We start from the raw sequence: 18,550 nt of genomic DNA, 5'->3' as shown, positions 1-18,550 counted from the left end.
GACAGCATAATAACTGCCCATATTTTTACGAGAAAAATAATAAATAGAGCATAATGGTGAGCTGAGAGTTTACATTCCCAGTGGAAAGGATACATCTGTTAAGATGAGTTTCATTAAATCCTTAACCGAAACAGACAGGCAAATTTTCAAATTGATTCCATCTTTGCACGGTGCTTGTTGAGGGACTCTGTTGGAGGTGGACATTATGAAGCATTTTGTTTGTTTGTTTGCTTAAGATAAACAATAAAAAAAGGAAAATCATTCCTGAAAAGGAGCTGTTGTCTCTGCGGGTCACCATTTTAACCTCTCAATTAGATTTGGGATCTACTAATTAGATATAATTCATTAGCTGTGAAAATGAGATCAGAATTCGAGGGCTGCCCTTCAGAATACAGAGCGCTCTTTCTCCCCATCCATCATTGTTTTAAGTAACCAATTTAAAGGCAGACAAATGCATAAGCTGTATTATTACCTTGTCATAACTAGTTAGGGAGAAGGACCTGGATGGAGCTGGCGTTATAAATGGTTTTTATCACATTACTTTGCAGTTATCTGTCAGCCCCTTTGCTTAAGATGAATGTGGGACATATAATCAAATTATCAAGCTGAGATGCCGGAAAACGGGGGGGGGGGGGAGGGATTGAGAGGAAGGTTTTGTGTTAATTGCTTTGTGTGCATGTGTACATGCTTGTGTGATATTTGCAGTTTCTATACACACCTGGATAAGGACAGAGGACACATTCCGTTCAGTGAAGTTTTTAATAAAAACCAATGTGATCCATGCTTCCCAAAACAATGTGCAAAGTGAAACACAGTTATCCTCCAGATGATGCGGTCCTCCTACCAAGTAATGTGTACAAAAATCCACACCCTACATAAAGTGTGCAAATAAAAAGGCACATATTCATGAAAATCTATACAAGAATGCATTATATTAGGGGAAGTCACTTGCAAAGAAAAGAGGGTTCATTAGCCACAATTGCACACACAAAAAATGTGTATACTAGGAGAAATTTGCACTAAAATTCTGGTGAATTTTCATGTGGACTTTTAAAAAGAAAAGAAAAGAATTGCAAGCTGATGCAAAAATGTGTAGAGAGCTGAACCTAAGAATGGAAAAACGAGAAACCGAGAGAAAGTGAAATTGGCAGATTTGTCCATCCACTCTCCTTGGAGACCGTCATTCTCTATATACTCTATATACTCCTGGGATACTGTCTATTGATAGGAGGCATCCTTTGGGAAAATGAAAACAATGTGAACATTGTTTTGGATTTTTGCTTTTTTGATAAGCCCAGAAGCTTGAAAATTTCTGCTCTCTGGATTTCAATACTCTCACTCCATATGCTTTAACAGGAGCAGTCACTATTTTCTGATACCAGCTGCTGATAAAAACATTTCCTCTGCTTTGCCCTTGGTGTGAGAACACCTTGTTAATTATTATTATTAGTTGCAGGGCCATCTTAAGCATATCCTGCGCCGTGGTGCAAAGCTCCCTCCAGTGCCCCCTCATTTCCCAGAGTTGTCCACCATTTTTTAGGGAGGACGGTGCTGCCAGTGGGGCTGGAGGAGGCGGGCAGCGGCTGGAGGGCGGGGAAGAGGCAGAGGCTGGACGCGGCACCTCCCAGCGAGGCGGGCAAGCTGATGCTGGGAGGCGCCACATCCAGCCTCCACCTCTTCCCTGGCGCCCTCCAGAACTTGGCACCCCACGCCACTAGCCTCTATGGGTAAGACGCCCAAGATTAGTTGTCACTCTTTAGAGTTCTGCTCCCTTTAAAGAGTCTTTAGAAGAAGACCGGGCTGGACTACTGCGATGCATTCTATGTGAGGCTGCAAGAAAGCTTGAGCTAGTGGAAAATGTGGTGGCTTGTTTGCTTGTTGGGACAAAATATTGCCATCATGTCAATCTGCTGCTGAATGACTTGCTCTGTCTACCAATTAGCTATCAGGCTGGGTTCAAGATCCTGGTGTACAAAGCCCTATGCAGCTTGTGACCAGGATACCTAAAAGATCACCTCACCCCTAATATACCCAACCAAACACTGATCTCTGCAGGAGACGGCCTCTTGCAGAGACCATCCCATTGGCAGCTCCATCTCATAAGAGAAATGAACTGTTCCTTCAGTGTGGTGATGCCTACATTTCAGAACTATCTACATATCACGGCACATGGTGGCTTCACATTCTTTTCAGTACCTTTGGAAGACCTTCCTCTTGTAACAAATCTTTAAGTGGAAACGGACTGAAATGGTGTTCAGTTTTGTTTTTACAGTTATATCATTTCAGGATAGTTTATGGGGAAGTGAAACAAGTAAGTGAAGCAAATATAAAAGGTAAAGGGACCCCTGATCATTAGGTCCAGTCGCGGACAACTCTGGGGTTGCAGCACTCATCTCGCTTTACTGGCCAAGGGAGCCGGCATACAGCTTCTGGGTCATGTGGCCAGCATGACTAAGCCGCTTCTGGCGAACCAGAGCAGCGCACGGAAACGCCGTTTACCTTCCTGCTGGAGCGGTACTTATTTATCTACTTGCACTTTGACTTGCTTTCGAACTGCTAGGTGGGCAGGAGCAGGGACTGAGCAATGGGAGCTCACCCTGTCACGGGGATTCGAACCGCCAACCTTCTGATCGGCAAGCCCTAGGCTCTGTGGTTTTAACCCACAGCGCCACTCGTGTCCCTTGAAGCAAGTATATAAATGCATAATAGAAGTGAAATCTCTGAGAGCGGCTCATGCCTGGCGCACATGTAGAGTAATGGTCATGCCTGGTCACTAAGGCACCACACAGTGCTCAGCCTGTTATTTACCACTCAGTTTTCAGGGGTGCTGCTGGGTGAATTATAGACCAGGGATGGGGAGCATGTGGTTGGACTTCAACTCCCATCAGCCCCAGCCAGCATGGTCAGTAGTCAGGAGTGATGGGAACTGGAGTCTGACAACCAGTCCATAGCACAGTGGCAGAGCACCTGCTTTGCATGCAGAAGGTCCCAGGTTCAATCCTCAGTATCTCCAGGTAGGGCTGGGAGAAACTATTGCCCAAAACCCTGGAGAGCTGCTACCATTTAACGTAGACTACACTGAGCTTGATCACTTGGTATGTTGCAGCTTCCCTTGTAGCTTATGCCTCTTCCTGCCTTACCACTAAGCCACCTCACCAGCTAGTGGGTAAGCCATTAGGGAAAGATTTGCCCATGCAGATGGTTCAATAGTTGCAGCCCCATTGCTGGGTGCCTTGACTCACCGCTGAACTTGGGAGTTGCCACTGTTGCACATGCGAGACAATGGGGAAACTATGCACAGGTTCTTGCCTGTGTCATTTGATGTGCAGTGTCTGTGCCTGACTCCCCTGCTCAAAACACTGGAGAACTGCTGCTAGTCAGTGTAAACATTACTGAGCTAGATGGACCAATGAGTCTGACTCAGCATAGGGCAGCTTCTCATGTTCCACTTGTCTGCCTAGCCCAATACTGTCTACTTTGCCTGGCAGAAGCTTTACAGGCAAAAGACTTTCCCATCTCCTGTGACATGGTATTTCTACCTGCCAAATACCTGCTGCATCAGCATTGTAAGGGCCAAAGCCTTGTTTTTATTGGGTCATGTTATAGATTTTTCCTTCCTTCCTTCCTTCCTTCCTTCCTTCCTTCCTTCCTTCCTTCCTTCCTTCCCCACATCCCTGCTCACCAGTCTGTCCTTTCCAAGTGTCAAATGAAAAATAAATAATAATCCCATGCTTTCCCATCTATCAGCAGGTGGGTACCAATTCACTAATGATCCATTTGCCCCTTTGACCCTCTCCTATGAACTGGCATTTTGAAAGATGCTCTCTTGTTTCCCCTCCTCCTTGAGGATAAGGGAGAGAGGAGGCCTCGGTGGCAAATTTGTTTTGTACTTCCAAATTTGTGACGTTCAAAAAGTCCCTTGTTGAGAAGCCACCCTTCTGTTCCCTCCTTGCTTTTCTCCCTCTTTTCCAAGCACCCAACCACTTTTGATGCCAAAGTTTGATAAACAGCACCCGTCTTCTGGCACTGATGAATGAGGACCAAGTACCACATGGCACTTGTCTGCTTGATGGGGGTTTCCTGGATGCACTATAATTGTTGCATTACTTATGTGATGGAAATGTGGCTCTCAGGGGGGAATCATTCGAATGAGGAACAGCATCCTGGGTAGCGTGGCGGTGTGGGGAGCAAAGTATCACGGTGCTGAATTAAGGTGCAATAATTATTTCATCGTGAGGACCTTTTTGTTTTGTTTCATTTTGGAGACACTTCTGGAAGACAGCACCCCCCCCCCCAAAAAAAAAAAAAATTGGCCTAGAGCACTGCTGATGGGAGGGGGTGGAAATGACATGTCTTCCTTGCTTTTGTCTTATTTTATTTCTTGTGTGACTGGTGGCAAAGCACCTGGGGATTGAGTCCTAGTGGGAAGAGGAGGAGGAGACTTTGCCCTCCAGGCTCATCAGGGAAATAAAAGCTGACAAGGCGCCCAAGGCTTGCTTGCACACATTGGGGGGGGGGGCTGCTGATTCTATTGTAGGTATTAAAACCAGTAACCTGCCTGCTTTGCAAATGTGACACCTGGGAGATTCTCTATTCAAGTGGGAGGTGGGAGACCTTCTGCCCCTTGTTCGGTGCCTGAGGCGTTGGGACACCGGTTGAAGGGAGGAACTGCTACCCCTTGGCTGCCGGTGGCAAAAGGCTCCCCCCCCCACTCTAAACATTGAAGATCATCTTCATTATTCATCCAGCCGTGCTTGAAAACAGCTGGTCTTCAAGGGAAATTACCTAATGAATCAACAATAAAGCTATTGTGTAGGCGTGACATTTGGGATCATAAATTAATGCCTCAGAGAACTGACCACACTTGTCTGGTTTGGGGCGCATGACACCCTGTTCAGCTGCCTGCTTTACATAACCGAGAAGGGGGGTATTGTGTGTGTGTGTGTGTGTGTGTGTGTGTGTGTTGGGGGGGGGGAGAACAGATCCCCCACTCATGCACTTTGTACACCCCCATTTATAAACTAAGCACCAAAATGATTTACTGCTGTTATTGGAGGTCTTTTTATGAATTGCATGTGCTTTTATAATACTGCATTTTAAAAACCCTATGCTTATGATCTTAAAAATGTTGCAAGTCTCTTGGAGACACGTGTGTGTGTATGTGTGTGTGTGTAGTGACTAACAAGTTCAGGTAACAGTAGTAGGCATAGTAAATTTTTATAATGATAAACTGTACTCAATTTCCCTTTTATTCTCTCAATCCCTGCTCTGGTTTTTTGTTTCCAAACAGCCCATCCATAGTGTTTCTGGGCAAAACAAGGGAGGGAGATTTGGGGGTGGGGATGGGGGGTGGACAGCGTGTACAATTTGGGTTTTTCATTTACTTTCCATTTGCAATGACAGTCTTTGTTGTGTCATATTTATCTTCGAATTAAATGTGGAATTTAAATATTTCTCGAAGGGGAAATATAAACAAGGTGGTGGTGTGCAAGCAGTTCGCTGGTTTTGCTTTTTATAATTTCTTTTTTTCATTATGGTTTGTTTCATTTGGAGATGGGCAGCTGGGGGTGGGAGGGAGGGAGGGAGGGAGGGGGGAGAGTCATATGGATCTGCCTGTCTCGCACGCGCCTGCTCCACAGGGGATCTCTCTCTCAGAAATGATTCCAGCCACGTGGAAGGAGAACACGAAGATAATCCATTCCGCACTGTCCCTTAAATGATCTGGACATGCCTTCCATATTTAAAGATGCTTTGGTTCATGCAAAACATACTTGAAAGATTATCATTGTAAAACATGCTTCTCGTTTGCATTTTTTATTTATTGCAGGTAGTAGTTGGCTATATAATGCTTACTCTTTTGAAAGTGCATCTGTTAGATAGGGCCACATTCAGTGGGCATCACTAAGGCCCATTCATTTCAGTGGGCTATCTCCAAGTTACACTCAGATAAGGCCCATTGAAATGAATGGATCTAAATTAGTCACGTCTATTATTTTCAGTATGTCTGCTTTGAGTAGGATTAGCATTGGATGGAACCCAGTGAACCTCCCTTGAGTAAGATCATAGGATCATAGAATTGTAACGCATAGGTAGCTAATGATTAAACAAAGGGGGGGGGGGAATAAAGCGACGACCCATTGTTTGGCTGGATATACAGGGGGAATGAAATATAGTGTCTTTTGTCTTTTTTTTGCATAATTTTTAATTGAAACTTTTCATCATATAATACAATAGAGAATTAAATATAGTTTCTGTAGAAGATTCTTCTGTGTTTGTCCCAACAGCATATTCTAAAACCAGTTTCTTTGGGTTGTGTACTATGAGCCTTTTCATAACTATCTCTCACTTTTTCTTTTCTTCTTTAAAAAAAGGACAACACCGACTCTCTTTTTTTGCCAGATTTCTCGGGGGCAAAACACATACTTTGTTTTAGTCACATTCTCAGTTTCAAGGAATGACTAGTAGGAAGTATGTATTCTTATGCAAGGGGAAGCAGAAATGAGACCAAGCTTGTTTGAGCAAGTTTTTCAGATTTCATTTTCCCTGTGACCATTGCTCTGTCAGATCTCTCCTCCTTGGCTGGTGGTGGTTCCTTTCAAAAAGATTGAAAACAAAATGCCGCTATGTAAAATGCTATTTACAGTCATGAACCTGCTAGCTTTTCAGTCATCGCCTGTGCTTCACATGGAAGAGAACATGGCTTTAATTGTTATGATGCCTCCCCTAAAACCAAGGAGAGAAGCTTTAAATTATGCATTTTGGAGGGTTTGGCCAAACTTCTGGCTTTATATACACTATTTACACAATTGGTCACGTCTGATTGGCTGATTCTGCTTCCCTCCTGGAGCCTGGAGCCTGAGCCTGAAGCCTGAAGCCTGGGCTGCTCCTGCAGGCCAATCAGGTTGTTGCGTTCTAGGATCCTACCTGCCTATTGTTCTAGGATCCAGGCTTAGTACATAACAGTTCTGATGCCTATCCTTTTAGGGGTGCCTATTTTATATTGAAATGGAGTACACATGGACATCACAAGGGTGTTAAGCAAAGATTCAGAGGGTAGATAATAGAATCATAGAATACTGGAGTTGGAAGGAATCCCAAGGGCCATCTAATCCAACACCCTAAAATGCCGGAATCACAACTAGATCATAAATGACAGATGGCCATCCAACTTCTGCTTAAAAACCTCCAAGGAAGGAGAGTCCACCATCCATTCCACTGCAGAACATTTCTTATTGTCAGAATGTTCTTCCTGATGTTTAGTTGGAATCTCCTTTCTTGTAACTTGAAGCCATTGGTTTGGGTCCTACCCTCTGCTACATGAGAAAACATTATCCATGTGACAGCCCTTTAGATGTTTGGAGATGGTTATCATATCACTTCTCTCAGTCTTCTCTTTACAAGGCTGAACATACCCGATTCCCTCAACTGTTCCTCATAAGGCTTGGTTTCCCGACCATTTATCATCGTGGTCACTCTCTGTACATATTCCAGCTTGTCAATATCCTTCTTAAATTGTAGCACCCAGAGCAGGACACTGTACTCCAGGTGGGGTCTGACTAAGGCAGAATACAGTGGTACTATTCCTTCCCTTGATCTGGACACTATACTTCTCTTGATGTAGCATAGAATAGCATTGACTTTTTTTGCTGCTGCATCACACTATTGACTCATGTTAAGCTATATTTGTGTAGCTAGCTCTTCCTGTCTAAGTGTAGAACTTTAGACTTGTCCTTTGTGAAATTCATTTTGTTAGCATTGGCCCAGGTTTCCAGTCTGTTGAGCAGGGGGCAGTGCCGGATTTACATATAAGCTAAACAAGCTATAGCTTAGGGCCCCACTCTCTGGAGGGCCCCCAAAAAATTAAATGAAAAAAACCTGGATGTACATTTTCAAAATATAAGATCAACAATTACCTTGATAAAATACATATTTTGTTATGTGCAAATAGCTTTAGATAACCTATGAGGTCCATAAATTACCATATAGCATATATTCAACACAAAAAACAGTGACAATTTGTTGCTGGCAAAGGACAGCTGGACATATAAAGGGCCCCATTACCTTCTGTAGCTTAGGGCCTCATCAAACCTAAATCCGGCCCTGGCTGGGGGAAATAGCTGAAAGCTCAGGTAGAGAGCCAGTGAGCAAGCAGTTAGTGGCAGCTCCTCCACCTCCTCTGCTCTATTGCTGTTGTTTTCGTGTTCTTTCCCTCTGGGTCAGAGTGAGAGGCGTGTGAACAAGCAGCTTCCAGTAGTGAAGAGAAGAAGCAAGTCTAGAGGGTTCTTGCCCACAGGCCTTTGGCAGGTGCCTGATCATGCCGACACTTGGCGCCAGCACTAAGAAGCGTCATGGCGCAAAGCCAGGCAGTACTTGATCAGGTGATGTGGCTGTAATCTCATAGACTGGAAGCCTCAGGAGATGTAAATACCCAGTGTAGCTGGATTCTGACTTAGTTACACCAGGGACGGGGAATTGGTGCTCCCCTTAGATGCTGCTGGCCTACAGCTCCTGTCAGTCCCTGCCAGCGGGGCCAGTGGCCAGAATATCACCACTGTGGGGGGCAGCATTGCTTCTAAATACCAGTTGCTGGAAACCACAGGAAGGGAGTGTTGCAGCTGAGCTCCTCCTGCTTGATGGTTTCCTTTGGGCATCTGATTGGCCACAATGAGAATAGGATGCTGAACTAGGTGGGCCATCCAGCGGTCTCTTCTCATGTTCTTATGTTTGGAGTTATACTCCCAACAACAACCTAAGATCCACAGCTTCCTCCATTCTTGCTATAGGCAATACTGAGGTAATTGTGGCCTGACTTGGCAACTGCCTATGTATATATGGAGTTATGGGGTAGTTTCTAAAGGTTAAGTTTCTAACAAGCTGCTAGAGAGTTGAGCTTGGTACTGTTGGGAAATGTGCTTTCTTTAAAATGGGGTTTCAAAAACCTGCTTTTCCACCACGGTGGCCTTCAAAGAGCTTGCAAATTTGAACAATGTAAAAGAAGATAGCAACAAGCATGGCTGAAACGTGTGAACTGTGAGCAGCTTAAAGCAGGCTAATTATGAAAAATAACACTCAGGATGGATTTAGCCTTGCACCTGAAAGGTAAAAGTGAAGGCACCAGGCCAGGAAGCATGTGTTTCACATTCACTGATGTTATCATTGTGATTATTGGTTTAATGGTGACAAAGGTAATAATGACAAATAGTGCAGTGATAGAGTGTTAAGCAATTGCAATCTTGCTTATAACCTCTAGATCCCTGCAAGGTTGTCCTTTCAGGTTTAGCAGGCAGGAAATTGAGGATGAGGGGTGACTGGTTTACGTGAGGCTGCTGTGCCTTCATCCATAGCTCCATGGCTGAGGAAAACTATGGAGCTCAGTCACCCCCAGGTTGATGACCAACACTCTGTCACGTACTGAGCTGAGCCAACTTTTGTGGTTGTTCATCTGTCTCATCCTAATTGCTACTAATGACATAGTGCACATAGGCTGGGAGGAAACTAATAAGAAATCAAAACAAAGGTGTTTGTATAGGAAGGTTTAGAAATTCCAGGGAGGCCCCTTGTTTGGTGCCAGCACTTAGCAAGGCTGGGCAAGTGCAAGAGCCTTCAATATTAACACATGGAGCTACCATATACTGACTGAGTCAGATCACTGGCCCACCCAGCCTTACTTACTCTAGTCTGGAAATGGCTCCCCAGAATCTCAGACAAGTTGTCTCCCCCATCGGATTTGCTGTCTCTCTCTAAAGAGACATCAAGGGTTGAACCTGTCTCCTTCTGTGTGTCTTTCTGTATAGATAAAAATGTAAAATGTTGTCATGCTCTGCAGTTTGCATGGCTCCTGACAGTGTGGTGAATGGCAGGTCCGCCCAGGCAAGCTTGCTAAACTGCTGGGTGAAGGGCTTCCCTGCTCTGTTTAATGTGCCTGCAGCAAGGTTTAATGGGAAGAGGGGTCCTTCACCCGCTTCACAGAGCAAGCTCCTCTGTGAAGCACCTCCCCTCTCCTATAAAGGGGGGTGGAAGTTAGGGAAAGCTGGGAGAGGGAGGAGCTTAGGTGAGGTGGTTGGTGATGTGTAAAGGTAGGGGGGTTGTCAGATGTGGAGGAGAGGCAGTTGTCAAAGGGGTAGGTGGGGTGGGCAAGCGGAACAAGCAGGGCTGGAGCCCCTAGTAATGCATATGCACAGAACTATGGTTGCTCCCCAGATGAATTCATTACCGCCAGTGGTGGACCTACATTTTTGGAACTCTGAAGCTTGAACTGTCATGGGGACTCCTCCACAACCAGCAACGAGGTCTGGGTAACCACTGTTAACCTCTTCAATGGGGTTGTTCCATGACAGATCACCACAGCTTTACAACATCTGTGCTACTGACTCTCAAACTTTGGAATTGTAGAAAAATATACAACAAAAAATCACCAATTTGAAGTGTGTCACTCAAATGGGGTCTATTAGACCAAAAAAAATTTAAGCAATAAATAAATAAATATCTAATTCTCACTTTGCAAAACAGTACATGAATCGAAGCACAGCTACCCTTTGAAATTCACACTTCTCTGAGATTTGCAGCGGAGGTCTCCAGCCAAGTAATGTTTACAAAGATGCACATACTAAGGTAAAATGTGCATTAAAATGCCCAATATTCATGAAAACAGTGAAGAAAAATGTGTTGTGTTAGGTCAAATTGCTTTGTAAAAATGTTTTATATTCGGCAGACTTGCATACAAATATGTGCATATTAGGAGAAATTCACACTAAAATGCTGATGAATTTTCATCAGGACTTAAAAATATCACCCTCCCTGTTGTAATAATGCAATAAGTGCCCTGATGGATCAGGCAAGTGGTTCATCCAGTGCAGCAGTCTGTTCCCACAGGGCAGAATACACCAGGTGCCCCAGATGGGCTGCTTGGAAGAAGGACCTGAGCGCAAGAGAAACTTTCCCCTCCTGCAGATGCCAGCAGCTGGCATTTAGAAGCATACTTCCTCCTGAAGTGGAGGTAGAACATAGTTATCAGGACTTTAGCTACTGGTATTATTCTCCTCTACAGTGGTACCTCGGGTTAAGAACTTAATTCGTTCCAGAGGTCCATTCTTAACCTGAAACTGTTCTTAACCTGAAACACCACTTTAGCTAATGGGGCCTCCCGCTGCCGCCGCGCAATTTCTGATCTCATCCTGAAGCAAAGTTCTTAATCCGAGGTACTATTTTTGGGTTAGCGGAGTCTGTAACCTGAAACGTATGTAACCCGAGGTAAGGTAAAGGTAAAGGTAAAGGTACCCCTGCCCGTACGGGCCAGTCTTGACAGACTCTGGGGTTGTGCGCCCATCTCACTAAGAGGCCAGGGGCCAGCGCTGTCCGGAGACACTTCCGGGTCACGTGGCCAGCGTGACATCGCTGCTCTGGCCAGAGCCAGAGCCAGAGCCAGAACCGCACATGGAAACGCCGTTTACCTTCCCGCTGGTAAGCGGTCCCTATTTATCTACTTGCACCCGGAGGTGCTTTCGAACTGCTAGGTTGGCAGGCGCTGGGACCGAGCAGCGGGAGCGCACCCCGCCGCAGGGATTCGAACTGCCGACCTTTCGATCGGCAAGCCCTAGGCGCTGAGGCTTTAACCCACAGCGCCACCTGCGTCCCGAGGTACCACTGTACTAATTTGTATAAGGCCACTCTCTCTAAAGACTTCTGCTGGAACACTGAGCACCTGCTTGTCATGTGAGGAATGCCACTGGAAATAATATTGATAGCATTGGTACTGGAGAATGTTGACTGTCAGTATGTTTCATGCTCTTTTTTATTTTTGATATGCTTTAAATCAGGAAAAGGGAACTGGTGTCCCCTTCAGATGCTGATGGGCTCAGAATCCCATAAGCTGCAGCTGGCAAGGCCCATGAAAGTGGGTGTCAATGGTGGCTTTCAAAACACAGAAGTGTTTGCTTGCTTGGTGCTTTAAATACCACCTCCTGGTAGAACCCCCACCTTTTAAACTTTATTGTTGTCATCGTCCACCTCCCCGCTCTCCGCCAATTCATTCCGTACTCCATGTTTTTCGGAAGTTGCCTTCCCTTTAATTACCAAAAAGCCACTCAAGGCTTGGATCTGTACGGAGAGATGTGTGGAGTTAAGGTTCCAAGTAGCAGCTGTGGGTTTCGGTCTTCGGACCTAGCAGGTTGCCATGGCAATGGTGGCAAATTCCTTCTTGGCTCTTCAAAGTGAAAGACATATTTGTTTTGCAGGCACAACTTGGGACCACAAAAGCTGGCTCTGTTGGTCTCTCTGTCTCTCTCTCTCTCACTCCCTCTCTCTCTCTTTGAGGGGAAGCGGGGGGCGGGGGGGGGGGGGCTTCCTAACACCTGCCAATCTGCACTTTGTCCCCTTTTCAAGCCTCCCGCTGACCAGAAATTCAAATATTTTCCCCCCTTTTGCTAATCTCCGTTGTAATCTGGAGAACATTGGGGCTTTCATGTTCACAGGTTAAACAGTTTTTTCTTACACCCACACACTGCTCTCTCCCTCTCCCTCTCCCTCTCCGACTCCATGTTCATCATGGATTTATCTACCTCAGTGAACAAACTGGAAGTGGTGTGCCTGTCTCTCTCTGTGTGTGTGTGTGAAATCATACCGCTAGCTTGAAAAATGGCACAAACGTTTTTATAGATGTTATTCTATGGATAGTCCTTCCATCCATTGTGGCATGCAAGTTGGTGTCCGTGCTGTCTCCAGGTGTCTCCATGCCCTCCTTAAGGGAGGACAGTCCTCTGTTTAAAGAGCTGCCCATTCCAAATCTGGTTGAATGATAAAGCCCGCTAAGAAGGGACGAGTGACGAGTAGGGGGCCCTCTCAGAGTTCCCCAGCAACCATTATCCCCTGGACAGTAGACTGAGCAAGCACACCATTCGCCCGGTCATGGTTTTGCTCCCCACCAGGGTGAGATGGATTGTACTTCTATTTAAATTATCATTCCCCCCTTTAAATGTGCATCTATACATATTAGCATAAGAACACTTCACGCACTCGCTTGTCTCCTCTTTTTTGAGTGATGCATTTATTCTTTTGGAGAGGGGCCATAGCTCAGTGGTTGAGCATCTGCCTTGCACAGGGAAGGCCCTATTTAATTCAGCCCTTTATCTAGAACTATGAGGACTAGAATCTTAATTTATGTTTAGGGGAAGGGACATAGCTCAGAGGTAGAACATCTGCTTTGCAGTGAAAAAGCCCCAGGTTCATTCCCCAATGGCATCTCCAGGTAGGGCTGGGAGTACTACCTGCCCCAAACCCTGGAGAGTTGCTGCCAGTCAGTGTCAACAATACTGAGCTAGATGGACCAATGGTCCATGTAGCGGATTTCCTATATGCCCCGCTATTTATGTGGGAGGACCATAGCTCAGCAGTAGAATATCTGTCTTGTATTCAGAAGTTCTCAAGTGCAATCCCCACCATCTCCAGGTTGGAGGAGACTTCCCTTCTGAAATCTAGAGAACTGCTGCCAACCAGTGTAGACAATACTGAACTAAATTGACTGATGGGTCTGACTTGGTATAAGTTAGCTTCCTAGGTTCCTGTTTAAAACCAGCTCTTTATTCAGAACCACATTCACTAGAATCTTGGCCAGCTTTCTATGTTCCTCTTTTTCTTTTCTTTTCTATTTCAGTGGCCAGCTTATAGCATCAGCTGCTGCAACATTGATTAAGCTGGGCCTTGATGGTGTTACCTGAAAAACATTCCAGAAGAACTTTTGCCTTTAGAAAACAATAGCAAGGATTTGGTGCCCTGATATTGGTTCTTTGCAAAACCGATGTGGGGAATTTTACAGCGTATTTTGATTACCTTTTTAAAAAAGAGGCCCCTTCCTGTTTGCTATCTTTGCTAGTCTGCCAGGTAGAGCTTATAGGCGGCCAATATTTTGACAGAGACCACATGGCAACAGAAGGTTTCTGCCATCCTTCAGCTCGCAGCTCTCTCCATACAAAGTATTCCCTGTAAAGCCTGTGATGTAGAGCAAGGAAAACCTTGCTGAATAATTTCTCACCTCTGCTACTGACAAGCTGAGCTCACCTTCACTCTGTTGGTTGAAACCCAGGTGCAATAGGGGACCAACACACATAAGGGTTTCCCACGGGCTTTTGGCTGCCTGTGGAATGATGGACTAGATGGACTACTGACCTGAGGACTCTTCTTAGGTTCCTAAGGTTCACACCTTTTTGCTTTCCATTCATACATCTGCTCTAACTTCATTGCACCTAGAAGGTAGAGCATCCTTCCTGAATGCAGAAGGTCCCAGGTGCATCTCCAGATAGGGCTTGAGGCAAACTCCAGCCTGAAATCCTGGACAGCTGCTGCCAGTCAGTGACATCAATACTGAGTGTAAAGATGACAGCTGCCATTAAAAATATTACCTGGAGAAAATGCTGCAAGGCAGCCTTCTTTTTCTAGGCAAGGAAGTGGAGAGGTCAGGAAAAAAATAAGAAAATCTACATTTTCTCAGAAGATAATGTTGTAACTGGAGGACCGCCCTGGACTCCCTTATGGTGTATAGATTTTGCCACCCAAGGAACCCAGTTTTTTACTCAGATAGCCTGCATCTCCATTGGCTTCTGGTACTGAAGGGGTGCAGAAACACTTGAGGTGCAAGTAAGGGGTGTGGCCTAGGGAGAGGGGTGTGGCCTGGCAAAGAGTTTCAAGAGTCAGAAAAAGAGACTTAGCTGACGCCCTGTGTTAATAAGCTGGTGCTTTATTGTTTCTGGCTAAGCAGTATAGAGACAACTGATTGTGGAAAAATGTAGAAAATGGGACACATCTGTGGTTTTTGTAAATTCATTTTCCATCGTTTTTACTTAGTTATTCACATTTTAATAAGTTCTTCACCCTCCCTGCCACTCAGTTCACTTCATGTCTTATAATAAGGGACGGCACTTCCCTCCCACCTCCCAAGCTGCAATTCCACATCGTTCCCATTGCGTTGGGGGGGGGGCACCCAGCCCTCTCATAAGATCAGGCTCTTTGAGTGCCCATTATCTCATAAAAGCTGGCCCAATCCCTCCCTGATTTTCTTATTAGGGATGTGGCTTGAATACCCTCTCCCTGCCCTGTCTCTCAGACACAGAGATTTGCTGTGTATATAATCCCAACAATAATCTGGGCCTGATTTCACCTAATTAAATCCTGTCCAAACATCCCGCTCTGTGCCAATATCTCCAAAGACAACGAAAACATCCAAATAAATTGCGGAGGTGCTAAAGGGCAGGCAAGGGTTCCCCAGACACAGCATTCGTAAAAAACAAAACCCACCAGGCCTTTAATCCTGTATCTTTTGAAAAATAGCAACGTCCTTTAAGATGCAAGGGTCACTTTCTTCCCTTTGCCCTCAGCTCCGAGAAGTGGAATTCTTCATTAAACAGCAGCTGGGTCATCATCCCTACAAAAGCCGGTCTAATATCCTGCCAGCTTATGGGGCGGGAGTGGGGGGAGATCCCCAATCAAATCATGATGTACACAGAGAATGGACGGTCATTTTCGATTAAGGAGGCCACTTCAGATCCTGCCTTGACACCAGCTTTTCTCCAGCTTTTCGGAGGTGGGATTATCCTCTGCGTCTATTTAATTACACATCAGAAGGAGGGGTGAAAGGAGCTTGGGGTGGGGAGAGAGGAGGCTATTGATTGCCTCTTTAGAGTCAGAGTTAAGTCAAATAACATAGCTGGGAGGCTGAACTTTTCATGGAGGCAATTTCTCGGTACAGAGGCATTCGCAAACAAGCCTTCACCAGCAAGAAGGCTCTGCGCCGTCTCCAATTAATATCCACAGCCGATTGATGCGAAGGAGCTTTAAGCTCTAGATCTGTATTCCCATCCAGACCAGAAATTCCTGTCCCAGCCCTTTAAAGGAACAGATGTCATATTTATTTATGAAAGTGGGAGAGAGACAAAGAAAAGATGAAAGCTGATTTTGATTCCTGATAGTTCCCTCCACCCTCTAAATTTTCCCTCCTTTTTATTTTGTGCCTTAAAAAAATCATTGTTTTGATTTTTAAAATCTTCTTGCCTAGGACAATGCCCCCCACCCCCGCCAGTCCTGAGATGTAGCTTGAGATACATCCAAGATTCCTGATTAAAAGCAGTTTAGCATCATAAGGAAGCTGCCACTTCCAACGTTGGGCCACATCTGACAGTGATTAAACGAAGCAAGCTATTAGATTTTTTTTTCCTAAGGAAACAATAGTTAAATATCTCTCCACAAGTATGAAACACTTTATGGTACTGTCTCTGGTCTGGCTCATTTTAAATTGACTTGGATGGAACAGACCCAATACGTCTAACCAGTAGGTTATTACCTGGTGCCCAAGAATTTACAATCAGTTATATGTGGGAGGTATCCCACCACCCCCCAAAGCCTAGTTTCAGCCTGTCTTTCATACACATGGCATATACCATAAAGATGTCGTTTTTGTAGCAGGGCAAGTTTAAGATGTGTGTGTGTGTGTGTGTGTGTGTGTGTGTGTGTGTATGGCAATTAAAGGGACTGTGGATGCCTGAGACAGAATCAGGGTTGCAACCTCTGGGAAATCCTGCTGCATCATATTCTATGTACACAATGCTCTGCCTTTCCTGACTTGCGACCCAGGTACATTGTTGTGCATTAAAGCCTTTTCCTGAGGGGTTCAAAAGCTGTTGCAATGAATGCATGCAGAAGGGAGCGGTCATTGCAGGATCTACCCCCCCCCCAAAAAAAATGATTGCATGCATTAGAACAGGTGCAGAGTGCCTGCAAATGCAGCTGTATTTGCTAAAGTGCATTATAACAAATGTGTGTAGCTCAGGGGATGCCACTCTCCCCCCCCCACATGCGCGCGTGTGCGCACACACACACACACACACACACACACACACGTTAATAGTACCTGCTTGAAATGCCTGCATTTTAAAAGAAGGAAATGGAGGGTATATGGAGTGGGAAACAGATACAGATAAAATGGCTATGGTGCTAGAATGTTCATGCACCCCTGCTATTGACAGCCCTCTATTGAGAGGAGTTCTCTATTTGAACAGCTGAAAGGAGAGCAGAGTTATTAACTGGAGAGTAAGCTGATCAGGCACACAGGTCAGCTGGATCTAGGCCACCTCACTGTGCTGAGATGTAGGGTGGTCATGTATGGTGGTAACTAAGAAATAATGCCCAAGTTTGCTTTATTCCCTTCTTCCTCCCAATCCCTTTTCCTTTTGTGTCATGTTAGTGTCGTTTAGGTTAGTGAGCCGGGGCAGCCAGCTGAGCAGGCATTTGGGTCACCTGGTTGCAGTCTGGACTGGGGCAAGATGTATTACATTGTCATTTAAGTGACAGAAATCTTGTCCAAATTTGCATCTATGCTTGTAAATTAGCATAAGCAAGCTTTATGCAAATCCATGTCCTCTTTAGTTCTCTTTATTTGTAAGGGGACACCCTATAGAGAGTATAAGCACATATAACTTGTATGCTCATAGGCTGTATTTAGTGTTTGGGGCCAGAGAGTGGGAAAGATTATGCTTTATACCAGGAATAGGGAAACCTGTGGCACTCCAGATGTGGTGGGACTTGAACTCCCATCAGCCCCAGCTAACAGAGTCAATGGTCAAGGACAACGGGAGCTGTACTCTGACAACATCTGCTTCTGGATCAGACAAAAGGTTCTATCTATCTCCCATTTCAGAAAGCTGAAATGAAATAACATGAACATATATTGCCCAGGGTGACTTAAAATGCTAGATTTGTCTGAGGGGTGGGGGCAGATTTTATTGTTTTGCATTTCAAAGTGAACCTAACTGATTAACACTTTCCAAAATGATACATCGATAGAAATGCAACCATTCTTTAAAACTCACACTTCTCTGAATTTTGCTGTACAGTTCTCTAACCAAGTAGGGTGTCTAAAAATACATACACTGGGGTATAGTGTCAATAAAAATGTGTATATTATTCAATAGTTCTATGATTCTAGAAGATAACATACAAAATACAAAATGTATAATTTTAGGAGAAATAGCTTTGTAAAAAAATGTGTATATTGGGCAAAACTGCATACAAACGTGTATCTTAGGAGAAATTGGCATTAGATGCTCATAAATTTTCATGAGTACCGTATTTTTTGCTCTATAAGACTCACTTTTTGCCTCCTAAAAAGTAAGGGGAAATGTGTGTGCGTCTTATGGAGCGAATGCAGGCTGCGCAGCTATCCCAGAAGCCAGAACAGCAAGAGGGATCGCTGCTTTTGCTGTGCAGCGATCCCTCTTGCTGTTCTGGCTTCTGGGATTCAGAATATTTTTTTTCTTGTTTTCCTTCCCCAAAAACTAGGTGCGTCTTATGGTCTGGTGTGTCTTATAGAGCAAAAAATACGGTACTTAGAAAAGGTTTCTCAGTCTAGTGGAGAACTGAGCTTTGTCATAAGTCTTATGATGGTGGATTCACATCATATATATATATTACACTGTACACTGCTTGTAGGTTATTTTAAAAGCAAGTAATTTAGAACTGCTTCTATAGAAATACACTTATAAAATTATACATGGGAAGGAAAAGTGGA

The 18,550-nt window shown here is 44.7% G+C and overlaps 1 protein-coding gene across 3 annotated transcripts in view; it reads left to right on the top strand.

Annotated features, from left to right (window-relative positions):
- LMX1B (LIM homeobox transcription factor 1 beta) overlaps positions 1-18,550 on the top strand; it is a 169,464-nt gene that overhangs the window by 83,559 nt on the left and 67,355 nt on the right. The gene's annotated exons all lie outside the window — the stretch shown is intronic.

This window comes from Podarcis cretensis, assembly GCF_951804945.1.
Source record: "Podarcis cretensis genome assembly, chromosome: Z".
NCBI classification, from domain to species: Eukaryota; Metazoa; Chordata; class Lepidosauria; order Squamata; family Lacertidae; genus Podarcis; species Podarcis cretensis.
This window is presented reverse-complemented; position numbering and strand designations above follow the sequence as displayed.